Below are 9,734 nucleotides of genomic sequence, written 5' to 3' on the forward strand. Positions count from 1 at the left end.
CTAAAAGTATCTAAAAGGCAGGATTCAATGACCTCCCCCCCATATATGGTATGATTTTCTTACTTATACAAATATTGAGGCCTGCAAATGTTTGGCTCATTTAAAATTATATGGGATCTTTATTCTCGACTACAATGAAACTCACAGGTGGAGAATTCTAATTTGTAAAGGGAATCTTTACATGAGTTATGAGCTTTGGAGCTGTGCTGTATCCATACCCTCCAACATTTCTCCAGTGAAAATAGGGACACCCTATTCCATAACAACAGGGGACGCGGGTGCGCTGTGGGTTAAACCACAGAGCCTAGGGCTTGCCGATCAGAAGGTCAGTGGTTCAAAACCCCGCGACGGGGTGACCTCCCGTTGCTCAGTCCCTGATCCTGCCAACCTAGCAGTTTGAAAACACGTCAAAGTGCAAGTAGATAAATATGTACCGCTCTGGCGGGAAGGTAAACAGCATTTCTGTGCGCTGCTCTGGTTTGCCAGAAGTGGCTTAGTCATGCTGGCCACATGACCCGGAAGCTGTACGCCTGCTCCCTCGGCCAATAAAGCGAGATGAGCGGCACAACCCCAGAGCCGGTCACAACTGGACCTAATGGTCAGGGGCCCCTTTACCTTTACCCCATAGCAACAACAACAACAACAACAATTTTATTATTTATACCCCGCACATCTGGCTGGGTTGCCCCGGCCACTCTGGACAGCTTCCAACATATATAAAAATATAATAAAACATTAAACATTAAAAACTTCCCTATACTGAAGGACTGCCTTCAGATGTCTTCTAAAAGGTTGTATAGTTACTTACGTCCTTGGCTTGGGGTCACAAGCCAGCTGATGAAAATAGGGCAACTTACCATACCCTCCAGGACGCGGGTGGCACTGTGGGTTAAACCACAGAGCCTAGGACTTGCCGATCAGAAGGTCGGCGGTTCAAATCCCCGTGACGGGGTGAGCTCCCGTCGCTCGGTCCCTGCTCCTGCCAACCTAGCAGTTCAAAAGCACGTCAAAATGCAGGTAGATAAACAGGTACCGCTCTGGCAGGAAGGTAAACGGCGTTTCCATGCACTGCTCTGGTTTGCCAGAAGCGGCTTAGTCATGCTGGCCACATGACCAGGAAGCTGTACGCCGGCTCCTTCGGCCAATAAAGTGAGATGAGCGCTGCAACCCCAGAGTCGGCCACGACTGAACCTAATGGTCAGGGGTCCCTTTACCTTTACCTTTACCCTACCCTACAACATTTATCGGATGAAAATAGGGACATCTTAAGGAAAAACAGAATATTCCAGGATCAAATCAGGAACCAGGATGGCGTCTGTAAATCCAGGACTATTCCTGGAAAATAGGGACACTTGGAGGGTCTGTGTATCTTTGAAATTTCGGCCTTCTAAGCTACGATGTTTTATGGTCTACATTTTTTCTTCTTTGTTTTTCTTCTTTGTTATGTTTGGATATTTTTTGTTAATGAATCAAATTGCAAAAAGAAAAACTTTTTTTTAAAAAAAACTTTTTGCTAATATATGTGTTTTAATGCACATTTCACTCTAGTATTACAGTGGTTTAAGAACAGCCCTGTTAATGAACTATTCGGGTTATGAACTCCGCAAAACTGGAAGTATTGGTCCAGTTAGCGAGCTTTACCTCGGTCTAAGAACAGAAGCCGAACGGTGGAAGGGCACCAGCAGCGGGAGGCCTCATTAGGGAAAGCGCGCCTCGGTTTAAGAAAGAACTTAGGACTTTAAGAAAGTTCATAGACCGAGGTTGTTGTTGTTTAGTTGTTTAGTCGTGTTCGACTCTTCATGACCCCATGGACCAGAGCACGCCAGGCCCTCCTGTCGTCCACTGCCTCCCACAGTTTGGTCAAACTCATGCTGGTAGCTTCGAGAACACTGTCCAACCATCTCGTCCTCTGTCGTCCCCTTCTCCTTGTGCCCTCCATCTTTCCTAGCAGCAGGGTCTTTTCCCAGGGAGTCTTCTCTTCTCATGAGGTGGCCAAAGTATTGGAGCCTCAGCTTCAGGATCTGTCCTTCCAGTGAGCACTCAGGGCTGATTTCCTTCAGAATGGAAAGGTTGGATCTTCTTGCAGTCCATGGGACTCTCAAGAGTCTCCTCCAGCACCAGAATTCAAAAGCATCCATTCTTCGGCAATCAGCCTTCTTTATGGTCCAGCTCTCACTTCCATACATCACTACTGGGAAAACCAGAGCTTTAACTATACGGACCTTTGTGATTGCTCAGAGGAGATTTTTCCAGGACGTTTTGCATGTTTTCTATGAGACTTCGGTCATTTGGCAATGAACTAGGTTTGAGAAGCCACCAGCTGCCACCTTGTGACTCTGTTTACCAAATCTACACCTCCTGTTATGCAACTCACCCCAGAGTCTCCTGTGATCTCTTCCTGATGTGCAAGTTTGCACATAGCTATGGTGAAAAACAATTCTGCTTCCTCATAGTTTGCAAAGATGGCATGAAACACGGAGGAGGAAAAAGAGCATCTGTAAAAAGAAGGACGGCTTTGACCGATGAATTTTAATAAGACAATGAAAGTCATCAGGGCTCAACCCTGTTATGTAAAGAGAAGAGGAAACCTATCTACCTGTTTTGGTTATGGCAAAAGAATAAGGTGTCAGTGGAAAGTGAATTTAAAATTTACCGATTGTATAACTTGGAGAATTATATGAAATTGATATATCGATGGTATATTACTCCTGCAAAAATGGCAAAAATGTATAGAACAAGCTCCAATAAGTGAAGAATATGTTTAATAATAACTGAAGAAGATGTTTAAAATAACTTTTGTTAATAATAATAATAATAATAATAATAATAATAATAATATATTATTTATACCCTGCCCATCTGACTGGGTTCCCCCAGCCACTCTGAGCGGCTCGCAACAGAATATTAAAAACACAATAAAACATCAAACATTAAAAGCTTCCCTAAACATAAGTACTCCCTAAATATAAGTTCCTTGGAAGACAAATGGAAGAGGAAAGGGCTGTCAGTGGGTAGGACATTTAAAAAAACCCCAAAATTAGAATTTAAGAGTTGTTTTACGCTTCAGGGTTAAACTTTTCTTTATTTGATTGTTATCTTCCCTTTCTGGCCTGTTTCCAGATTGGATGTATGTGAGCTCCATTTCTCTGGGCCATTTTGTTTAATGAAAAGGATCGCCTCTGAGAGATGAAGGCCTGCGATTATGTAATTGCCCTTGTAAGGATGCAGAGAGGAGACCTTCAGCTATCGCCTCCTGCCTCTTACGCAAGGTTGTTGCCAAGAGTTTATTCTGCAGGGACGTGACTCTTCCCAGAGAGCTGGACAGCGAACGATGCTTTAATCTCTTAAGACATTTATGAAACATCAGATTATATCGGGATCCGTTGCACCAGCATCTGTAAGAAATTTACTGCCTGGTTGGATTGTGCTGGCTGCCCTCGGAAAGCTCTTGAGGCCTACGGGGGACTTTCACTCCCAAGAAAAGACGGACGGTGCCTTAATAACAGCCTTTGATTCGCGGGGAGAGATGAAGGGATAATAATAAGGGCAACGAGAGTGGTGGTTTAATAGCTGAGCTGAAATAGTTATTTCAATCTCACCATCCCTGCAAAGTTGCAGAGGGTGTCGTTTGGGCCATGAATGTACAGTGGTACCTCGGGTTAAGTACTTAATTCGTTCCGGAGGTCCGTTCTTAACCTGAAACTGTTCTTAACCTGAAGCACTGCTTTAGCTAATGGGGCCTCACGCTGCCGCCGCGCCGCTGGAGCACGATTTCTGTTCTCATCCTGAAGCAAAGTTCTTAACCTGAAGCACTATTTCTGGGTTAGCGGAGTCTGTAACCTGAAGCGTATGTAACCTGAAGCTTATGTAACCCGAGGTACCACTGTAATGTTTTGCCCCACTTTCCAGAGAAGGTGCCTTATTTTCTCCTCTACCTTCCCAGATCATTTATTATTATTATTATTATTATTATTATTATTATTATTATTATTTTATTTATACCCCGCCCTCCCCAGCCGAAGCCGGGCTCAGGGCGACTAACGACAATAAAATAATACAACATTCTAAAATCATTTCATTATAAAATTAATTCAAATCAAATTGATGGCAACCATTGGACTAGAGTTCTGTGAGGATTGCCAAAGGAGGGGGTCAGGCTGTGCCCTGGCCAAAGGCCTGGTGGAATAGATCCATCTTGCAGGCACTGCGGAAAGATGTCAAGTCCTGCAGGGCCCTAGTCTCTTGTAGCAGAGCGTTCCACCAGATCAGAGCCACAGTCAAAAAAGCCCTGGCTCTGGTTGAGGCCAGCCTAACCTCTCTGTGGCCCAGGACCTCCAAGATGTTTTTATTTGAAGATCGTAAGTTCCTCCGTGGGGCATACCGTGGGACATATTATTATAAATAATAATTTATTATTTATACCCCGCCCATCTGCTGGGCTTCCCCAGCCACTCTGGGCAGCTTCCAACAAAATATTAAAATACAGTAATGCATCAAACATTAAAAGCTTCCCTAAACAGGGCTGCCTTCAGATGTCTTCGAAAAGTCTGGTAGTTGTTGTTCTCTTTGACATCTGGTGGGAGGGCTTTCCACAGGGCTGGTGCCACCACCGAGAAGGCCCTCAACCTGGTTCCCTGTAACTTGGCTTCTCGCAGTGAGGGAACCGCCAGAAGGCACTCAGCACTGGACCTCAGTGTCCAGGTCAACCTGGGATGGTAGCCCATCTAGCAGAAAGAAAACTCTGATGCTAAACCTTCACTGCCTTGCAGGATAACTTCGGGAGAAGAAAAGCCTAAGGCATGGATAGGCCGGATCCGGCCCAATCACCTTCTAAATCCAGTCTGAGAATCAGCATGTTTTTACATGAGTAGAATGTGTCCTTTTATTTAAAATGCATCTCTGGGTCATTTGTGGGGCCTGCCTGGTGTTTTTACATGAGTAGAATGTGTGCTTTTATTTAAAATGCATCTCTGGGGTTTTTTTTGGGGGGGGATAGGAATTCGTTTGTGTTTTGGTTTTTTTCCAAAACATAGTCCAGCCCCCCACAAGTTCTGAGGGACAGTGGACTGCCCCCCTGCTAAAAAAGTTTGCTGACCCCTGGCCTAAGGAGTAAACCCTACACAATTCTGAAGCGGAGTCCCTAAGATGTTTAGAGAGCAACTTGTATGCCTCCTTTCAACAACTCCTGCAGCCATTGTCCTGTTGGGCTGTGTATGTGATAAAGGGGAGCCATACCGGGGTGAAGGCGTCTTCTTCTGTTTCACCAACAACATACAAATCAATATGGCTAACCTGATCCAAAACACCCACCCACCTCACTCACACACGAGAACAAAGATCACCACAGCCAATCACAAGCAAACAATCACACCCTAGGCCAACCCCAACCTCTCTCACCACCAAAGGAACACAAGTGAACAACACAAACAACGCTGACCCCAAACTCTACATACATTAAACACAATAGAAACACCGCCACCCGACCCCACCCCCTTCCATTTTCCCTCTCTCCACCCCCCCCTTTTCTTTTTTCTTTTCTTCTCCCCCTAATGCCTCAACAAATGAAATGGATTTGTAAAAATGTTACATGGAAAAACAACAACGAGGCATTACACTTACTTCTGTAAAACAAGAAAACCCTTTAAAAAAAACCAAAAAAAAAAAAAACCAACTCCTGCAGCCCAGCTGATGCCAACGTATTATTTGGGCCACATCAGCGATGCAGAGAAGGGGGTTTTGTGGTCTAGGAGGCAGGAAAATGCCCGTTTCTTACTTTGGACAAGGGCAGATAAATTTTAGCAAGAGGAATTGGAGATTCATGGCATTTTCAAAGGCATACTTATGTGTCTGTGTGTGTACAGTCAAGGTTAAACTGTTGTGTCACAGCAATCTATTTTAAGAGCACTTGTTTTGGTTTAATTTTATCCCTTAACAACTATGGCAAATGTTATCAACACAGGTCAAACAATCACTTCTTGTTGTTATTATTTTCCCCCACCCCCTTTTAAACGGAGTTGTGCCTTTGGCACGGACATCTTGTTAATAATTGCAATAATTACTCAAGACAAATGACAGGTCAGCTGACCTGAAATATACGTTCTCCTAAGCCAGGGATCCCTGAGTATTTTGGGTACAGGGAAACATCTGGAAATCTAAGAAACTGCCACGGGGACCACAAAAGACTGATTTCACAGGAAAAACGAGTGGTGCTCGCTTGTAAATGCACCCACCCACCCAAAAGCAACATAGCTATACACAAACCACATGATGGAACAGGCCACCCTAAAAAAAAATGGAAAACCCAAAAAAAGAAAACAGTCAACTCCCTTCAACAGCAACAAAATCCCCTTTTTTAAAAAAACCACCCTCAATTTTAAAAATTGGAAGGAATCTTTGCAGACAGCATGGTGGAGTTTAAGTCGGGGGTCCCAGTCTCAGGCACCAACATTCCCTGCCTTTCCTAAATGATGCCCTTTGTTGTGGAATATGAGCAGACATAGTCTCCATCTTTCATGTCAACCCACAGGAATGCCAGAGCTCGAAGGAATTTTGCTCCTTTTTCCACCACCTTGAGTCCTCTGTTATCAATCAAAGGGATGGAACGATGGGTGTCCCTTATCTCGGGACAACCCCTCTGACTCTCAGGGCCACACAGCCTTGGACAAGATTGGGGCAGGTGGAGAGGGAACGCTCTCCTTTTGGAAATGTTCAGACCCAGGGCTGGCTGAGAAGGGAAGCCACTCTTGAAGGCTTGTCAAATTATCTGGTCGAACAAGCGTTAGAAAGTTGCGCTGGAGCCTTCGGGAAAAACCCAACAAGAGAGTCATTCAGAAGCTGGATGAGTGACGACTGAGGCGCCCTAGGAAGAGGCCCCAGCCTGCGTAAATAAATGCATTCAAATATGACTGCTGCTCAACCACACAGCTATGTATGAGGCCACCAAGTGGTTTATTTCACTCTCTGTGATCATCAACATTATCAGAAGCAGCCAGACGAGCAGGGTATAAATATTAGTAGTAGTAAGGTAAAGGGACCCCTGACCATTAGGTCCAGTCGTGGCCAACTCTGGGGTTGCGGCGCTCATCTCGCTTTATTGGCCGAGGGAGCCGGCGTACAGCTTCCGGGTCATGTGGCCAGCATGACTAAGCCGCTTCTGGCGATCAGAGCCACACATGGAAACACCATTTACCTTCCCACTGGAGCGGTACCTATTTATCTACTTGCACTTTGACGTGCTTTCAAACTGCTAGGTTGGCAGGAGCAGGGACCGAGCAATGGGAGCTCACCCCGTCGCAGGGATTTGAACCACTGATCTTCTGATCGGCAAGTCCTAGGCTCTGTGGTTTAACCCACAGCGCCACCCACGTCCCAGGTTAGTAGTAGTAGTAGTAGTAGTAGTAGTATGAATTCTACTAATTAGTAGTAGTAGTAGTATGAATTCATCTTGTTATAAGTTTGGGGGAGGGGACCCCCACCAAAAAATCCAAATCAATTAATGAATAATAATTGTTTATTATTTATTATTTGTACCCTGCCCATCTGGCTGGGTTTCCCCAGCCACTCTGGGCGGCTTCCAACAAAGATTAAAAGTACATTAAAATGTCACACATTAAATACTTCCCTGAACAGGGCTGCCTTCAGATGTCTTCTAAATGTCAGGTAGTTGTTTATCTCTTTGACATCTGATGGGAGGGCGTTCCACAGGGCGGGCGCCACTACCGAGAAGGCCCTCTGCCTGGTTCCCTGTAACTTGGCTTCTCACAGTAAAGGAACCACCAGAAGGCCCTCAGCGCTGGACCTCAGTGTCCGGGCTGAACGATGTGGGCGGAGACGCTCAGGTATACTGGACCAAAAATAGAGCTAATATTTGGGATAGGAGGGTAAAGTACAAGCTACAAAACTACTCCAGACAAGGAATCCTTGTCCTTTTCAAACCAGCCTAGCCGGGCTGGTTGATTGCAAGCCATTATGAAACAATGGCCTAGCATCTAACACATCAAAAAAGGTTCTCAGGTCTGTGCAAAACAGGGGTTGCCAGGGTGACAGGGAAGGGTGTGAGGTGACAGGGGAAAGTGTTATTTTACAAGAGGCCTGGATTTTTGGCAGGTAGTTTGCTGGGATAAAGGAGGACAAAAACCAGACCTCCATGAGCTGTGAGGCATAGAGTTGCCACTTGTCCCTTATAAAAAGGGATGATTGTCCCTTATTTCTGCCTTGCTTTCTTCTGCTCTGCGGACATGTCCCATATTTTGCCCAACCTGTCCCTTATTTTGCCTGACCAAAGATGGCAACCCTAGGTTGTTGTTGTTGTTTAGTCGTGACCAACTCTTCGTGACCCCATGGACCAAAGCACACCAGGCACTCCGGTCTTCCACTGCCTCCCGCAGTTTGGTCAACCTTATGCTGGTAGCTTCAAGAACACTGTCCAACCATCTCATCCTCTGTCGTCCCCTTCTCCTTGTGCCCTCCATCTTTCCCAACATCAGGGTCTTTTCCAGGGAGTCTTCTCTTCTCATGAGGTGGCCAAAGTCTTGGAGCCTCAGCTTCAGGATCTGTCCTTCCAGTGAGCACTCAGGGCTGATTTCCTTCAGAACGGAGAGGTTTGATCTTCTTGCAGTCCATGGGACTCTCCAGAGTCTCCTCCAGCACCATAATTCAAAAGCATCCATTCTTAGACGATCAGCCTTCTTTAGGGTCCAGCTCTCACTTCCGTAATTCACTACTGGGAAAACCATAGCTTTAACTATATGGACCTTTGTCGACAAGGTGATGTCTCTGCACGCCTAAACCATCCTGCCTGTTTATAACAGTTCTCCAAATTCATATTTCTAATAATATTAACTCCTTTCATTTACTAATCTCTTCTCCTTTATTAATCTTCCAGTCCTTAGTGTTTACTACTACTAAATGTGATATAATGAAATTCAGTTAGAGGGGATTCGAGGAAGTCAGTTGTCAATGCTATGAGAATTAGGTATTAGAAGAAATCACTTCTTTTTGTGTTTAATTTTATTGTATTGTAATGTGTTTTGCTTGGTTGTGTGCTTTGTGTTTCTTTGTTATGTCATTTTGTGATAAATGTGGAAAATCAATTTTAAAAAATTGGGGGTGAGGGAACGATCCTGGCTGTTGGCTGAAGAGGCTGCAAACAGGAAAAGAGTCTGGCTGTCCTGGACTGCTTGGATGCAGAAGAACAGTGAGAGGAACCAGTTGAGGAACCACCAAGTGAAGAAGGTTCAGAGCCCAGGGACTGGTGGTGGGAGGACGATGGTGAGTGGTCAGAGGGAGAAGAGGGAGAAGATAGGGAGGAGGAGGAAGCTGAAGAGATAACAGGGTTTAGTGAGCAGGGAGAGTCTGTGGCGGAGAAGTCCAGAATCAGAGTGAGAAGTGGAAGCGGGTGAGGGGGATGAGGGAGGTCAAGAGGCAGAGATGAGTCTGGCTAGTGAATAATCACAAGTGTCTCCCCATTGTACTGCAACAAGCTCCCCTCCCCACTGTGCTGGTCCCATGGGTTTCCGTGAGGCGAGGTCCGAGTCCAGTCCGAGGTCAAGGGAGCAGTATTGAGGCCGGCCGTCAAAGCTGAAGCTGGGTCCAGGGCAGGGATTCAGGTGAGGTCAGGAGCTCCAGCAGGACAGGGTGCAGGCAGGAACTGGCTACCAACAACGTTGCTCCTGCAACTTGGGACTGGGGCTGGCCGGCTTTTATCTGCCCCGAGGCATAGGGCGGCCCCAGTC

The sequence above is a fragment of the Podarcis tiliguerta genome, assembly GCF_965153285.1.
Source record: "Podarcis tiliguerta genome assembly, chromosome: 7".
NCBI classification, from domain to species: Eukaryota; Metazoa; Chordata; class Lepidosauria; order Squamata; family Lacertidae; genus Podarcis; species Podarcis tiliguerta.